This window comes from Oncorhynchus mykiss, chromosome 13 (genome assembly GCF_057628025.1).
Source record: "Oncorhynchus mykiss isolate SJ-2025 chromosome 13, ASM5762802v1, whole genome shotgun sequence".
Taxonomy (NCBI): Eukaryota; Metazoa; Chordata; class Actinopteri; order Salmoniformes; family Salmonidae; genus Oncorhynchus; species Oncorhynchus mykiss.
Genome location: NC_143034.1, coordinates 48,406,998 through 48,424,991, shown reverse-complemented (window position 1 = coordinate 48,424,991; position 17,994 = coordinate 48,406,998). Strand labels below are relative to the sequence as shown.

The 17,994-nt window shown below is 38.7% G+C and overlaps 1 protein-coding gene, 1 long non-coding RNA gene and 1 other non-coding gene across 3 annotated transcripts in view; 1 reads left to right on the top strand and 2 right to left on the bottom strand.

Moving 5' to 3' along the window:
* The window catches only part of LOC149978910 (uncharacterized), a 32,595-nt gene extending 22,985 nt beyond the window's left edge, over positions 1–9,610 (bottom strand). Inside the window, exon 1 of the long non-coding RNA XR_016485949.1 lies at positions 9,502–9,610. This is a non-coding gene — a long non-coding RNA (uncharacterized LOC149978910). The remainder of the gene's footprint in view (positions 1–9,501) is intronic.
* An 886-nt stretch (positions 9,611–10,496) lies between these two features.
* On the bottom strand, positions 10,497–10,568 carry trnat-cgu (transfer RNA threonine (anticodon CGU)). The gene has a single exon. It is a non-coding gene; the product is annotated as a tRNA-Thr (tRNA).
* An 873-nt stretch (positions 10,569–11,441) lies between these two features.
* LOC110486310 (axin-1) overlaps positions 11,442–17,994 on the top strand; it is a 46,907-nt gene continuing 40,354 nt past the window's right edge. Inside the window, exons 1-3 of the mRNA XM_090196394.1 lie at positions 11,442–11,719; positions 14,750–14,859; positions 15,015–15,243. The gene's annotated coding sequence lies outside the window, so the exon portion shown is untranslated. The remainder of the gene's footprint in view (positions 11,720–14,749; positions 14,860–15,014; positions 15,244–17,994) is intronic.

The window sequence follows — 17,994 nt, the reverse complement described above, 5'->3', positions numbered from 1 at the left end:
TTATGTGCATTGACAAGAAAAGGCACATTTCATCTTGCTATGCCACCTGGTATTTTGTTTAAAAGCTGTGTGTGTGTGTGTGTGTGTGTGCGTGCGTGCGTGCGTGCGTGCGTGTGTGTGTGTGTGCTCTTGGCCTGCTGACTCTCACACCCTCAGCTTGTTGTATCTGGCAGGCTGTCAGTGTGGAGACCTGCGAGCAGAGATGATTAAACAGTAAACTGGGGTTGTGTGTCCTTCTCACTCTGTTCTGCCTTGTCTGAAGACCACTAAATAACACTAGGAAGACTCATGTGCATGAGTGTAGTGAAAGAATACATGCCACCATCTTCTATTCACTCATACATACATATCCATTCACCCCATGATGAGTAGAGGGAAGGTTCTTGACGACAGACACATACACTGAGTGTACAAAACATTAAGAACACCCTCTGAATGGCACACATACACAACCATGTCTCAATTGTCTCAAGGCTTAAAAATCTGTCTTTAACCTGTCTCCTCCCCTTCATCTACACTGATTGACGTGGCATCAATAAGGTATCATAGCTTTCACTTAGATTCACCTGGTCAGTCTATGTCATGGAAAGAGCTGGCATTCTTAATGTTTTGTATACTCAGTGTAGTAGAGTACTATACGTTGATGTAGATGAAGCCTCTATAGAGGAAGGTTATACAATTAGAAACACAACAGTCTAAGGACTGCAAGGACCAGGAAATATTGGTCACATCTGGAATCTTAAAGGTGGTTGTGACAATCCAAACCATTTTGTTGGTCATTGTGAATGTACTTTGCTAATTCAACAAAAAATGATGTTCTCCAGTGCATTCCTCTCCTCTGACGTCAACCCAAGAGCAAGAGGCTTTTGGGGATTCATTTTTGCAAAGTTTACTAGTTTATCACAGAATCTAATCAACATAGTTTTGGTTCATGCACAACAATGCGTCAGAAAACATTCTACGTCGTTCGGATTTGAGGGATCATTTAATAGAGATTACTCAAAGGATTACATCCATTGGGAAAAGTCAGACACCCTTCTGCTATTATCTCATAATATTGAACATCAAATGTCTCAGATGAATATCTTGCAGGCCCTTTCAAAGATATCTCTATTAGAGGTCTACCGATTAATCGGAATGGCCGATTAATTAGGGCCGATTTCAAGTTTTCATAACAATCGGAAATCTGTATTTTTGGGCGCTGATTTTGTAGATGTAAAAATTAAAAATTCTACCTTTTAACTAGGCAAGTCAGTTAAGAACACATTCTTATTTTCAATGGCGGCCTAGGAACGGTGGGTTAACTGCCTTGTTCAGGGGCAGAACAACAGATTTTCACCTTGTCAGCTCGGGGGATCCAATCTTGCGACATTACACTTAACAAGTCCAACGCAATAACCACCTGCCTCTCGTTGCACTCCACAAGGAGACTGCCTGTTACGCGAATGCAGTAGAAGCCAAGGTAAATTGCTAGCTAGCATTAAACTTATCTTATAAAAAACAATCAATCAATCATAATCACTAGTTATAACAACACATGGTTGATGATATTACTAGTTTATCTAGCGAGTCCTGCGTTGCATATAATCGATGCAACGCTGGGGGATGATTTAACAAAAGCACATTTGTGAAAAAAGCACAATCGTTGGACGACTGTACCTAACCATAAACATCCATGCCTTTCTTAAAATCAATACACAGAAGTATATATTTTTAAACCTGCATATTTAGCTAAAAGAAATCCAGGTTAGCAGGCAATATTAACCAGGTGAAATTGTGTCACTTCTCTTGCGTTCATTGCACGCAGAGTAAGGGTATATGCAACAGTTTGGCCAACCTGGCTCATTGCGAACTAATTTGCCAGAATTTTACGTAATTATGATATAACATTGAAAGTTGTGCAATGTAACAAGAATATTTAGACTTAGGGATGCCATCCGTTAGATAAAATACAGAACGATTCCGTATTTCACTGAAATAATAAACGTTTTGTTTTCGAAATTATAGTTTCCGGATTCGACCATATTAATGACCAAAGGCTCGTATTTCTGTGTGTTATTATGTTATAATTAAGTCCATGATTTGATAGAGCAGTCTGACTGAGCGATGGTAGGTAGCAGCAGGCTCGTAAGCATTCATTCAAACAGCACTTTCGTGCGTTTTGCCAGCAGCTCTTTGCAAGCACAGCGCTGTTTATGACTTCAAGCCTACCAGCCTAATGGCTGGTGTAACCGATGTGAAATGGCTAGCTAGTTATAGCGTTTCAAACGTCACTCGCTCTGAGACTTGGAGTAGTTGTTCCCCTTGCTCTGCATGGGTAACGCTGCTTCGAGTGTGGCTGTTGTCAATGTGTTCCTGGTTCGAGCCCAGGTAGGGGCGAGGAGAGGGACGGAAGCTATACTGTTACACTGGCAATACTATAGTGCCTATAAGAACATCCAATAGTCAAAGGTATATGAAATACAAATGGTATAGAGAGAAATAGTCATATAAATACTATATTAACTACAACCTAAAACCTCTTACCTTGGAATATTGAAGTCTTATGTTAAAAGGAACCACCAACTTTCATATGTTCTCATGTTCTGAGCAAGGAACTCAAACTTGAGCTTTTTTACATGGCACATATTGCACTTTTACCTCTCCAACACTTTGTTTTTGCATTATTTAAACCAAATTGAACATGTTTCATTATTTATTTGAGGCTAAATTGATTTGTATTGATGTATTATATTAAGTTAAAATAAGTGTTCATTCAGTATTGTTGTAATTGTTATTATTACAAATCAATTTTTAAAAATCGTCCGATTAATCGGTATCTGTTTTTTTTGGTCATCCAATAATCGGTATCGGTGTAGAAAAATCATAATCGGCCGACCTCTAATCTCAACTATGACAGTCATTTACTTCATAATCTACTTCCTGAGGCACCAGGCACCACATGATGCAGAAATGATACCAACAATTAGAGTTTCTACTGTCATTATTAATCAATCTATTAATAAATAGTCTATTAATAGTTTATCTGTTGTTTTCTCGTCTCGTCATTCACAGTTTAATATTTTAAATACTCATACTGCAATATTCATATTTCAATATTATTACCATAGGCATTCACTGTGATGTTTTATTTAAAATCAATAAAGGCACAGATCCTTTCTGCCATGTCATTTAGACTGGAACGTTCCGTTGAAGGTATAGGGTGTCAATAATGACTTCCCCAGCTGTAACTGCCTCCCTCACGATAAGCAAAGACAAACCTGTCTGGAAAGCCAGCAAATGCTCTGTGATTCAACACAGCCTGACCATATTCTTCACACACAGCGCCTTCACAGCAAGGGAAGGTGTTTACGACTCCACCATCACATCTCACGATGCAGATTATTACAGTTTTGATTCAATATGTCCATGGCTAAGATATGTTTACAATGATATAGATGTGTTTATGCGCTGATATTTTGAGAGATTATTTAGATGGGCTTAGTTGAAGAGGGTTCACCTCCACTGATATTCTTCTATGAATGCATATACAACAATGAAATCCAAAATACTTTTGTTTCATGACCCATTCTGTCAAGATCATTCTGATTCCGTCATCAATTACAAGGTAAAGGTGAAGAGAACTAAATATCTATTCTGCTCACTCACAGTATATCCCACATAGAAGGAAGTGCTCTCCTGATAGCAGTAGCTACAGGCTTGTGGACATACAGAGAGCTTGATGTGTGTGAATGACCACTAATCAACCGTTTTATGTCTTAGCCCGCTTGCTGTGCAGCATATTTCATGAAGATGAGCAGAATTGCAAATGGCCTACTGAAAGTGTTCTTTTAATCAAAATTCCTTTGGTCTTCACCTGTTCACCCTCATCTAATTTGCAAAAAATGTTGGTAATCAATTAGTTGATCATGAATCCACAGCTGCTGTGACTGCACTAACACTGTAAAAAAATATTCAGGGGCTTAGTAAATACTATCCCCAAAAATATATGATTTTCACATACAAATTCAGGTTTCGGGTTTTACTTCAATATTTGTAATACCTTACTTCATTTGTATGTTTTCAAAAAGCATTACATTTGAAAATGTCAATTCAATTTAATATACAGTGTATAATTTACTATATTTTCATAATATTTACTCTCAGCTTAATAAAAAAAAATGTTCCAACAACTTGCCATGTGGCCTCATTTTTAGAGGATTGTGGGTAATTCTAAATTGTTTGACTTTATGATACTTTTACACAACTTTATATGCATGTTTCTGTATCAGTATTAAGCAGCTTGTTGTGCTATGAGTTATAATGGATAATGATGAACTGATATGAAAAGCATCGGGCAAATTGACGTTCAACGATGAGATTCCCACCATCAACAAGGTTACACAACCCTTAATGCTAGAGGCACATGCAGCATCTTACAATGGCCACAGTTCAACCTCCACTGACTGCTAGTGGAATGCACACTGTGTTCAGCAATGGGTTAAAATGGCAAATAATCAAAGACATAAAAAACATATTTGACATGATCACTGAAAGTAACTGATCCAAAAGATGAAGTAATTCTAAATGTTTTGGAATTGTATATTATACATAGTGATACCTCATGTTAGCCTCCAATACCCTACTCAACAAATTGGATGCAGTCTATCACAGTGCAATCCGTTTTGTCACCAAAGCCCCATATACTACCCACCATTGCGACCTGTACGCTCTCGTTGGCTGGCCCTCGCTTCATACTCGTCGCCAAACCCACTGGCTCCATGTCATCTACAAGACCCTGCTAGGTAAAGTCCCCCCTTATCTCAGCTCGCTGGTCACCATTGCATCTCCCACCTGTAGCACACGCTCCAGCAGGTATATCTCTCTAGTCACCCCCAAAACCAATTCTTTCTTTGGCCGCCTCTCCTTCCAGTTCTCTGCTGCCAATGACTGGAACGAACTACAAAAATCTCTGAAACTGGAAACACTTACCTCCCTCACTAGCTTTAAGCACCAACTGTCAGAGCAGCTCACAGATTACTGCACCTGTACATAGCCCACCTATAATTTAGCCCAAACAACTACCTCTTTCCCTACTGTATTTTATTTATTTATTTATTTTGCTCCTTTGCACCCCATTATTTTTATTTCTACTTTGCACATTCTCCCATTGCACATCTACCATTCCAGTGTTTTACTTGCTATATTGTATTTACTTTGCCACCATGGCCTTTTTGCCTTTACCTCCCTTATCTCACCTCATTTGCCCACATCGTATATAGACTTGTTTATACTGTATTATTGACTGTATGTTTGTTTTACTCCATGTGTAACTCTGTGTCGTTGTATGTGTCGAACTGCTTTGCTTTATCTTGGCCAGGTCGCAATTGTAAATGAGAACTGGTTCTCAACTTGCCTACCTGGTTAAATTAAGGTGAAAAAAAAAAGAAAAAAAAAAAAAAAAAAGTTGGAAATACTCAAAAAGCTGAGGCAAACAGTTCATTTTTAAAAAGTAGAACCAGCACATTATTTATTTTTTTACAGTGTATAGTAAGTAATTCAGTGATCCCAGTCAGCTGGAATTTAGCAGGAAAGTGATACACACACAGGGGTTGTAAGCGGACCTTGGTGCAAAACAACTTAATTGTGCACTCAAGGCCATCTGTGAGAAGCACAAATTGTAGGCATGACATTATGTGAACTCCCTACCAAAGGGCTTGTTCAAGCCAAGGAGATACATTGGCAATGTTAACACAAACAAATATTGAGCAGTGGCTTGTGTTTGTGTCACATGCTCTGAGCACTGAAAGAGTGTGTTCTGGCCTTTGCCTCAGGACTAGGATGGAACAATCTGGGCTTTGAAAGAAGACACGGCTCCTTTCTTTACAGGGAAATTCTAAGAAGTCCCCTGCGTTAATATTTTGAGGAATTTGAATGCCTCCTTACATGTTGTAACTGACGCAAACCTCTCACAATTGATATAAAGCCAATAACCATACTGAATTATGATTTATGCAATGCAATCATTATTTATTCATCATTAGAAGTGAGATAACAATCTATAAAATTATAAATTGTCTTCTACCTACAGTACATGTAATACTATATACAAACATTACACCGTGGACCTATTTGCATATATGACCAATAAACAAAATACAGGTATAACCTTTTCTTTATCCTTAGACATGAAATTAACAATTTGACAGAGATGTATACTACCGTTCAAAAGTTTAGGGTCACTTAGAAATTTCATTGATTTTGAAAGAAAAGCAAATTTTTTGTCCATTAAAATAACATCAAATTGATCAGAAATACAGTGTAGACATTGTTAATGTTGTAAATTACAATTGTAGCTGGAAAAGGCTGATTTTTAATGGAATTTCTACATAGGCGTACAGAGGCCCATTATCAGCAACCCACGTTTATAATTTTAAAAGGCTAATTGATCATTAGAAAACCATTTTGCAATTATGTTAGCACAGCTGAAAACTGTTGTTCTGTTTAAAGAAGCAATAAAACAGGCCTTCTTTAGACTAGTTGAGCATCTGGAGCATCAGCATTTGGGGGTTTGATTAGAGCCTCAAAATGGCCAGAAACAAATAACTTTCTTCTCAAACTCATCGGTCTATTCTTGTTCTAAGAAATTATGCCTACTCCATGCGAGAAATTGTCAAGAAACTGAAGATCTCATACAACGCTGTGTACTACTCCCTTCACAGAACAGCGCAAACTGGCTCTAACCAGAATAGAAAGCCCCGGTGCACAACTGCACAACTGAGCAAGAGGACAAGTACATTAGAGCGTCTAGTTTGAGAAACAGAAGCCTCACAAGTCCTCAAACTGGCAGCTTAATTAAATAGTACCCGCAAAACACCAGTCTCAACATCAACAGTGAAGAGGTAACTCCGGGATGCTGGCCTTCTAGGCAGAGTTCCTCTGTCCAGTGTCTGTGTTCTTTTACCCATCTTAATGTTTTAATTTTTATTGGCCAGTCTGAGATATGGCTTTTTCTTTGCAACTCTGCCTAGAAGGCCAGCATCCCAGAGTTGCTTTTCTTTCAAAATCAAGAACATTTCTAAGTGACCCCAAACTTTTTGAACGGTGGTCTACATTAGTTCATGTTTCAACTCTATTTGTCCCAGAAGGCAATTGGTTTTGAAACAAGGAGCACATAAGACGTAGAAACATAAAATAAAACACATATGAATCACAAAGATACTGAATGCAAAGGTAGTACATACAATGCTAGTGCCTTAGTCATGGGTGGGCAGCCATTAATATAAATATATCAATATTAATGATCAACATTAGCACCACTAATAGTACAAAGTAAAACCTAGATAGAAGTTAAGTATCACCTTATCAAATACATCAAGTCAACATCATCATCATCAAAAAATATGCTGAACTGAAACTAAACATAAAAAATTATGATTACATTATCATCATCTTCAACATCATCATCATCACCATCAACATCAGCCCATGTAATGGAATCCAATACAATAAAGCTAGTTAGGACATTAATCCAAGGGCACTGTGAAATGTATAGAGGGGAAAGAGTTGGGTTAGTTTAATCTGATATATATTTTAGTTTAATCTGATATGTATTTTGGTTTAATCTGATATATATATATATATATATGAGTTTAATCTGATATGTATTTTAGTTTAATCTGATATATATATATATATATGAGTTTAATCTGATATGTATTTTAGTTTAATCTGATATGTATTTTGGTTTAATCTGATATATATATATATATATATGAGTTTAATCTGATATGTATTTTAGTTTAATCTGATATGTATTTTGGTTTAATCTGATATATATATATATATATGAGTTTAATCTGATATGTATTTTAGTTTAATCTGATATGTATTTTGGTTTAATCTGATATATATATATATGAGTTTAATCTGATATGTATTTTGGTTTAATCTGATATATATATATATATATGAGTTTAATCTGATATGTATTTTAGTTTAATCTGATATGTATTTTAGTTTAATCTGATATGTATTTTGGTTTAATCTGATATATATATATATATGAGTTTAATCTGATATGTATTTTGGTTTAATCTGATATATATATATATATATGAGTTTAATCTGATATGTATTTTAGTTTAATCTGATATGTATTTTGGTTTAATCTGATATATATATATATATATGAGTTTAATCTGATATGTATTTTAGTTTAATCTGATATGTGTTTTAGTTTAATCTGATATGTATTTTATACACCCCCATAAGCACAGCGATAGGAGATCAGTGCAAGAGCAATAAGGATTTTTAGGGGCATTATGATGGTGAAACTGAAACACAAGTGCCCCCAAAAGCCCCTCATTCTCCCTGCGGCGTTACATTTGAACTTCACTGGGCACCACCGCCTGTCACTAGTTTGTCTATTTATTCTGTCCCAACATAACCAGAGTATCACACAAACACACATAAAGTTGGGCTAATTGGTTAAGATGAGAGGGTGAGTTCCAGAAGCGGGACTTTGCGGGCCAGTTGGATTCTAATCAAACTCATCTCGCCCACAAGATCCCGTGACTGAGACCACACGGAGGCCACCTGACATTCTCATACACATTACAATTACTTATGGATACAATATTACATCATCCTCAGCTTTTATCCTCAACTTATTTTCAAAGAGTGCAGTTTGTGTGTAAGCTATTGCATAACCGATATTGGGTTATGGTCTAGGTAGGGGTTTTGTCTGGCTATAAAATAGATAACACACTTCCACCCACTGTTATTGAGAATGTGTCAGTGTCAGCCTGCTATAATAATTAGTTAATCTAGCTACATCCTACATGACCTACAATAAGGCTGGTTTCATAAGAACAACGGCTTTACAGTAGCCTGTGTATTTTATACAAATGATGTGATTACTGATTATGCAATCCTCATGATTTGAATCACTGTGCAATCCTTGAACATACCCTTTCATAAACTACACACTTGATTAGCATCAAGCTGACATTTCCTTGTACAACAACTGGATTATAACGTGCACATTAATATCATATTTCTGCAATATGTCCCTCTGTATAGAATGTAAAACAACATGTTTTAATATACAGCTCTTGTGTGCATTTAGTGAATTCACTGGGCGTTAGTTGAGTCCCAGACATTGTCTGGTGATCCCTAGAGAGTTCAGGTACTCTCAGACACAATCTGTCTGCTACTCTGAGAGACCACCCCGTAAAAAAAACCCAGCACATTTAATACGACAACTAATCATGCATACCTAATATCAAAACAATAGCATTATCTAAATATTCACAGACAAGTTTAGCGTTCATTGTGCTATTCAAAATGATCAATAACATAGGCCTCTAATTATTAGATAATCGGAGTGACAGCAATAAGAATCCCCCTCACACCTGCTGGCCCTCCCAGCCCTAGTAGACAGACGACATGACAGCCGCTCCGAACTCTCAAGCAAAACATATTCCGTGTATCATGGATATAACGTCGCTTTAAACTTACCATGATAATATCAGACCAGTCAGCAGGATAGGAAGGAACGACTGTCTGATTTTATGTGTTGTTGTTTCTTTAAGTATCCGTGCTCCTAGTGGTGAGCTCAGCAGTGTCTGGCGGATTTGACTCAATGCATTAAAATAAAATCTCGATACATTGCCTCTAACATTGCTTCATGGTCACGCCACGAGGTAAGAGAGGCCGTGAAGGGGGTGATGCAGTCTCAAAAACAGACAACAGCAATATGGCATTTATCCAAATAAATGTGTTTTTGTTGTTGATTATAGGCTGTTGAAATTCAGAGAATCATTCTAGGGGGGGGTCGTATCAGAGTCAGATATGACGTTGTCCTGCGTTGTTTTCTGCAGCTATTGGGGGGAAAGTTTGGCATATGCTAGGCCTACTGTAAATGGAAGTAGGAGTTTTATTTTCCTAGAAGTATTATACAAATATTGAAACTGGGAAATGGATTCATCGAAATCCATGGAGCGTCACACTGTTTTGTGCGTTTATGGTGCCCAGAACAGGGTTCCGCGCGCGCCAAAAGGAATTCACAATAAGACTTGGTGAAAGGGTTTGAAAATGCAGATGAAATGGGATGTAAGAAAAACAAAACATTGCGTTCTTTTGTAAAATTCTTACAAAAGTCCCCATGTCTCTTTTAAAATATGAATATATTGCGCAATTTAGCACACTAATTTAGTCAGTTGTTGCCTATATGTCACGTTTCACTCTAAGGTAGCTACAATGTTATGTACTCATTCATTGTAAAGGAAAGATTGTATGGGCGCATTAAAAACATTAGTGTTTGCTGCCCCCTATTGATGCTAAAGTAGTCCCACACAATGTTTCAAAAGTCAGGTATCCAGTCGAAGTGAAAATCAACACAAATATGACTGTTGTTGTGGCTGATTACGCTTACTATTATAAATTATATTTCTAGTACGGAAATGGTACATCGATTTTTGATTTAGCAGAAATGCTATTGATAATCTCGTAAAAGGCACGGACGGGGTTCGAACCCGCGATCTTCGGTTTACGAGACCGACGCCTTACCACTTGGCCACCGCGCCTGCGCTGGTGAGCGCATGAAAGAGTGTTCCATATCTCATGTAGACAAAGTAGTATGTGTTACATAGCTATTACCCTGAAATTTTTGTTTTTTTTATGGCTTATGCCGTGTACATGTATTTAAATTGGAAATAGGTGATGTTTTGTTTAAGACAGAAGTAACACCATTTCAGTTGAATGCATGTAAAATATAATGTATTTTAGTATAGGCCTATTTAAATGAACTGTCACTTTGGAAGTGACATTTGGTGTGAGTAATAAAAAAAAGAATGAGAAAAATAAAATGTTTTGCATGAACCACAGGGGGAGGCTATTACACTGCACTGTCTTTCAAAACTTCACAAGACTAGCTAGTACACACACGCACACACACAATTTATGCAATATACAGAACAATTAAAATTATTATTCAAACAGCTTTTTACATTTAAATGACCCTTCAAAAATGTGAGGTTTTCATTGTTGCAGACATGGGACACATTTGTCACAACATTTTAAGAACGACCAAGCTAGTAATGTTAAATGAATGTAATTGCGAATGGCCAACCATTTATATATTTTTTAGGTGCAGTGAAATATGTTGTTTTACAAGGTCAGCCATAGTATTACGGCGCCCTTGAATGTCTTGTTCAAGGGCACATTGACAGATGTTTCACCTCGTCGGCTCAGGTATTCAAACCAGCGACCTTCCGGGTTACTGGCCCAACGTTAACACGTCTGTAATTTTCGTCCATCCAAACTGTGCTCAAAATTCTTATTGAGGCCTAAACAGGAATGCAGAAACGACAAGACGCCTGAGCAGAAATGCAATATAATCTGTGAAAAAAAAATGTTTTGTTAACGGGATCTGTGGGGGGGGGGGGAAATGATTTGTTAACGGCAGTGTGTGTTCTATGCTGTTTCCGATGTGTTCTTAGAGGCACCGATGGTTTGGTCAGCAGAGTTACACCAGTTGTACTGGGTCCCTTATTCTTCTCTGTCGGTGGTTTCTTTGACAGTGGGAGTGGGCTTCAGTCCTACAGCCTGGAGGGAGGAATAAACAAACACCTTTGGGAGAGAGGAGAGAGAAAGAAAGAAAGAGGGAGAGAAAGGAGACAGACTGCTAGTGATGGGGGAGGGGAGAGAGGAGAAGGAGAGTCATGAGACAGGAAATGTAAGCGTGAGCTGTATCCTTTTTTTCAGACTGTTAATTGCGGAACACTGGGAACAGAAGGACTAACATTCAAATTTAATTGCCCTTTCTAGGGGGGGAATGTTACATTGTTACTGAGGGTGTATGGTTATAGAAGTACAAATCTGTATTTTATAATACTGCAGATATATTTATGTGTTATTTCTGAGTCTACTGGGAAAATGCACCCGAGAAAAGGAAACTGGAGTTGAACTGCTCTACGGTATTGATATGGATAGTCAGTACATTTGTATTGCCTCTACATTTTGTGATACAATATGCATGAGTCTGGTGGAGCTCTCACTATCTTCTTCTTCCCCAAAACCTCAGAGAGAAATGCTTGCCTTGGGGCTTTCATTTGATCAGATATCCTAGGGGTTGTTTCAAAGGCTTTCCAAAATGAACAAGACTCATTACCATTGGGAATGAGTCAGTGTTGAAAACCAACAGATGTTGTGGATGAAACCTTGACCTGCTTATCCCTAATCATCAGTACCCAGAGACGAACAAAAGCTTGCTCTGTTTTATGTTAAACTATTCTTGAGGTTTGCTGGTGCTAACAATGTCTTTATTAAACTAGTGTTACCTTTTATGCTTCGTAAGTATAACAAGCGACTATACTGAGCCATATTTAAAACAAAACATTTTAAAGTTTAAATAAAAAAATGTAAATCTAAAAGCACTCAATGGAAAAGATGAGTTGTGTTTAGTTTGTCTTTGCTTGCTACATCACGGCACAGGCATGGCCAACATAAATTGAACAGCCATCACAGCTAATGAAGTCCCAAATAGTTGTAATTGTTTCGGAAGTAACATGAGCAGAGTGATTTGAGAAAGACAATGGAAATGCAATATGTCATGATGCAATGTTCGGGACACAAATGGTTTGAATGAGCTCTGCTCCTGCCGTAGTGTCTTTGACATACAGAATGTGTCAGTCAAGATTAGTTGTGGAGGGTGTCTATTGTTTTTTTCCGTGCTCGTTGTTTTGTTTGTGACTGAATTGTAGGTTGAGATTTAAAAGTGACTGCAGCTGCTGGCTGCTACTTTGTCCTCTGTTGATCATTGGTGGAATTTCATTGTGTGCGGTTTATCTCAGGGTTCCATGTTCTGTAGTCTGGGGATGCTGATAGGTGCAGGGCTGCCCAGTTAGTGAAATGAGGTGAAAACAACACCAATAGTAGGAGATTATTTGTTGGTTCACAAGAATTATGAAATCCATAAATACAGGGTATACAGTGAAGCGTGGAAAGTTATGGAATTTGTGGATTACAATATTCATCAACCACAACCCAAAGCATTTCTATGAGGCCTAAATGATGATCCTTGAGCTAAAAAAAACCATTGTTAAAACAATTAAAATGGGTAACAAATCTGTAGCTCACTAAGCACATTTGGTATAAGAAAGTCACTAGGATGGATATTACTGTATTCAGTAGTGACTACCCACAGACATCAATACATTTGCATCATTCTTATCCAGACTGACTGCACACATTTTTGTACTGGTCCCCTATGGGAATCAAACCCACAACCCACGCCTTACAAGAGCTGTGCCCTACCAACTGAGCCACACAGGGCCCTCAGTCAACATCTATTCCACGTTGGTTCAACGTAATTTCATTGAAATGACACGGAAACAACGTTGATTCAACCAGTGTGTGCCCAGTAGCTAGAATCAACAAACACAGCAACACACAAGTTGGGTTATTCTTACTTTTCTGCTCTGCCAGGCCCGTATTATAAATGCCAAGCACATATACCTGCCTATAACATCCATAATATATCACACTCTCCAGTAGCCAGAGCTCAAGGTTCTGTCCAGAGCTCAGTTGGTACAGAAAATGAGGCTCTGGCCTTGGACATCCTGATCCACACATGAGGACATTCATCCTAGAAGTCATTACCAGCCATATCCATTGTCCATTGCACTTCTGTTGATAGGATTTTGTTCAGTGACTTTAACTAGGCTTTACTGCACATTATGGATGAAGAACAAAGGCCGCAGAACATCTAGGCTTTATAGTAAAGAACAGGTATCTGAGGCATGGAGAATGAAGGGGAACATTTGAAATGAGACTAAAACAATGGTGTCTGCTCCCGTGTTTGAATCTTTGTGAAAAGAACTTGTATCCCTGAAACTAAAATAGTATGGAGTTTGTAATGTCATACAGCATTGATTTTGTGCTCAGAACAACTCCCGCAAATCCGTAAACAGAATCGTAAATCAATTCAGTTGTAAACCCTGAGAGCTATTTCTTAGCCTGAAATTACATCATTATGAGGCATTTCTATTCATGTGGTGAAACACCAAGAAACTCACTCTCTCCCGCCGAGAATAAGACAACTATTTAATGTAGCTATCCTTTTAATAATGCATTGCTCCTTGTTATAGACACACTGGCCAAACTTCTCTTTTATAAGCACCGCTTGTTTTTCTGTTCATGAGTGGAAATATGGGAGTGAGTGTGTCCATGAAAAGACAGTCGGCTTCAAATGAGAAATCCACCACTATGGAATATTACCTGATACACGCACAGAGTATAATATAAAACACTTGTGTGGCCAGACGTCTTAGCACTTGTAGTTTATTTTGTCCAAACGGAGGTCTTTGAGTGTTTGTCTCTGTGGTCAGACAATGTCGATGTCTTCATTTGCGTACGTGGCGGGGTAATGTTTGCTTTGTATTGTTGCCGTAGTGGATCTGTTTGACGAGTCTCTCTGATGTAGTGAGGACGTCATAGTCAGAGAATGTGCAGGGAATGCTGGAAGGTGGCAATACGAACAAAATCGAACACAATATAGAGAGGACAATATGTTCCTAACACACCCATGCACACACAGACTATTTTGTAAAAATGTGCATCTACTATAATGGTCACTTCCACCAAATGAAAGGTTTGTAGACTGTACTTTGGCCCTAGATTTTTTTTTCTTCTCTAATCCATCTGTTCGGGTAAAAATACAAAAAAAATGTCAGGCGAAACTTTCGATCAATTTTCCTCTCTGTAGGTCTGTGTTCCCCTGGGGGAGCGTCAGAGAGAATCTGCAGGATAAGAAAAAAATAAGACAAAATCCTTGTGTCCATGACAACTTACAACTCATCTTCGATGAAGAGCGAGGTAAATAAAATCTTTCTCCCCAAGCCAGGACTTGACTGCTCCAACATTTCACCACTCCCGAACATTAATCCTGGCTCTCCTTGATACCACTGGACAGCTGTTTGTCCAGAGTTACATGTCTTTGAGTGTTGTAGCTTCTCTTGTTTCTATTACAGATGCTGGCGAATGTGCCCGAAGGAGCGAAAAGAGAACCACTGAAATCAAGCGAAAATCTGAAAGTAAAATTTGTGTTACTGTGGCGCAATCAAGGCAAATGCAAGTGGCAGGCGACACCATGGATGTTCGTTGGGGTAGTGTGAATGGAAAATCGGTCATTGTGGGAAGGGTTTGCTAAATCTGACCCTGGCTGCTACAAGACAAGCAAGTGTGAAATTCATATGAAAGGTAAGCAGCTGATAACGCTATACAACAAAGGCAATAATCATCTCTCCCCCTTTTCCCCAATGTTCTTTTCACTACTCTCATCTGCTTATACCTCTTCTCAGTGGCTGTTGTGTGTTTTGTGGCATTTCGCAATCTTCACTATCCATTAAACACATGTTAGCTTTGATCTAAAAATAACCAAACTTCAGGTTTTTATAACAAAGCACAGCTATTTCCACCACTCTCCATGGCTAGAGAGTTTATTTTTTAACCAGACTGGATTGCGGAAGAGGACTCCGTTCAGCTTTGTTTGTTCAAAGCCACTTTCATTTTTGTAATTGTCACCCCTAAGTCTCGTCACAAACTGTGATCATATCCGCTAATAGTAAGTGGGCTATTTCTAATGTTTACCCAGCAATTAGGAGCAAGTCACTCATGCCTGCGGGGTCTGTTGCTATAGTTACAATAGGATTCTGCAGACTATCATCTGGTCCTCGCATCCTCCAATGGGGTTGCAGTGAAGAAGCTGCAACATGAAGTAAAGATGCACATCTTTCAGCTATCCACTAGTAAGAAACAGAAACAGGTTCATGAGTATAAGAAAGTAATCTAGAGTGGCAAGCAGGCGACTGCGCCCAGTCATGGCGGACCAGAGAAATCAGAACCGACGACACACTCAGCAGGAGAGCCAGGTGAGAGCATCGACCATTTTGAGTCTTAACTGGTTATTGCACGAAAAAAAGTACTTTACGGAACAAACAAAAAACTGCGACAGTAAACAAGATTAGCCTTAAAATCGAGTCTCCGACCATAAAAGGGGGAAAAGAGTCATGTGAGTGGGGTGTCAGAATGGATGAAGAGCATCGTCGGGATGAAAGCAACAAAAACGTAGTCAAAGGCCTCTCAGAATTGTTTTGGTTTCAAATGGCGCGATCATAGAACTCCAGCTGAGCCCTTGTTTACTTACGATATGTTTTTTTGCTCTCGATTTTTGTACATCGGAAGAACGGAAGAACAACAAAGTCGGATTGGTTGGATCAAGTGTTTGTGTCTCTAATACCTTTGTTATCCGTAAAATATGTGACTGAGACAGTACGGGTGACAACAAATTGGCCGAGATCAATCAAAGTCCTCTAAATCTCATTACTCGGAACATCTGACAGAAAGATGTATTCAATAGACTCTATTGAGGAGCTTTGAATTTGGCCTTCCACACATCAAAGGCATCAGTGCTGAGATTAATTTTTGTTTGGAATCGCTATTCTTTGGGAGAAAAACTAGAAATGTGGTCAGTGAATGTGGGGCGAGGTTAAGGAGAGCGGCCAATGCTGCTTGTTTTGAGCTGCCCCCCTACCAGGCGGCACATGAGCCTGTCGATATGGCAGTTTGATGTCAGTCAGAAAAGAAGAACCCCCACAACAATCGCAGAGGGGGCCGGGACGGAGAGACAAGAACAGAGTAAGAGAGGGGAGAAAGGAAAGAACCATCGACAGATGAACTCAGTTGTGATTAAAGATGGCGGCTCTGCATACCGCAGACTGCGCAGCGCGGGACGTGATCCACAGCAAGACAATCGGAGCCGTCTGCATTTCAGCAGAACAAAAACAAGCATCGCGTAACAAGGTAAATTCAAATGCTGTCTGCACAGCGTTGAACCTTTGAGAGCGACGGCTGCTTTTGCATTGTTTATCGATCCATTTCTTTGTCATTTCGAAACCGTTTCCGTTTTTTTCTTTCCCAGATGATCTCGCTACTGTCACGGGCCTCCTTGTTTGCCAAGGCAGAGCACATCAATTGTTTTGACTGCTTGAAGTGCATCCCAAGCCCAAAATACTGGGCATAATGACAAGCTTTCATGCCTAATTTCATGTGCATTTGTCCAACCCAACAGATCTTCTATGATCAGAGGACTTTCGCCATTGGGTGCATGGCCACCGCTGCATGTCTCTTCAGGGTTCCTTCCATTCCATAACAAACAAAAAGCAGCCTGAATATGTAGTTATATTATATGCATGTTTCGAAGAGTAGAAACTATAAGTAGTAATATAAACTCAAGGCGGCAAATCGTTTAATCCTATGTGCCTAATCCACTCTTGGGTTTGTTAGTCACGATATATTCAGCAATGACAAAGAACATCAGCAGGACTCCAGAATACATTTTCAGAACAGTCTTTGGGGGTATTGCTCTTTTAAGACGTTCAAGCACTAAAAAGAGCAGCATATCAACACACCAAAGAGACACTCTTTCTTTTAAGTCCCTTCTATTCAAGCAACTGAATTATTCTTAACCAAAGCTTGACCAAAGCTTGCACTGTGGTTCACAGTATCCTCAGCTGAAGAAAAAAAACAACCTCAGCTGCTGAAAACATTTGTGCGTGTTTCATTTCATTGAGTCTTGTTCCATCCTTTTTTTTAAATGAGAACCTTGAGACATACATATATATTTTTTAGCGCTTTTGTTCTTATGCCAACTTCATTTTTTGTGAGTGACTTGAAAACTACTGGTTTTGAAACATGATACCGCCTTGTGTGTGTACAAAGAAATAGAGCGTTCATTTTAATGTATAGATGGGCTATTGTCAAGTGAAGAGGCCTCTCCAGAGATAAGCCTATTTCAAGCAAGGCCTACAAAGGGAGTGAAAATCCACATTGGCAGCTGGAACAAAAGGACATAGAAAATAAGAACTGGAGATGTATTAAGTTGTTAAGATTATTCTATGAAAGGAAGCTTGCATCATTCCATTAGATGATTGCCGATTTTTGTTGTTGTTG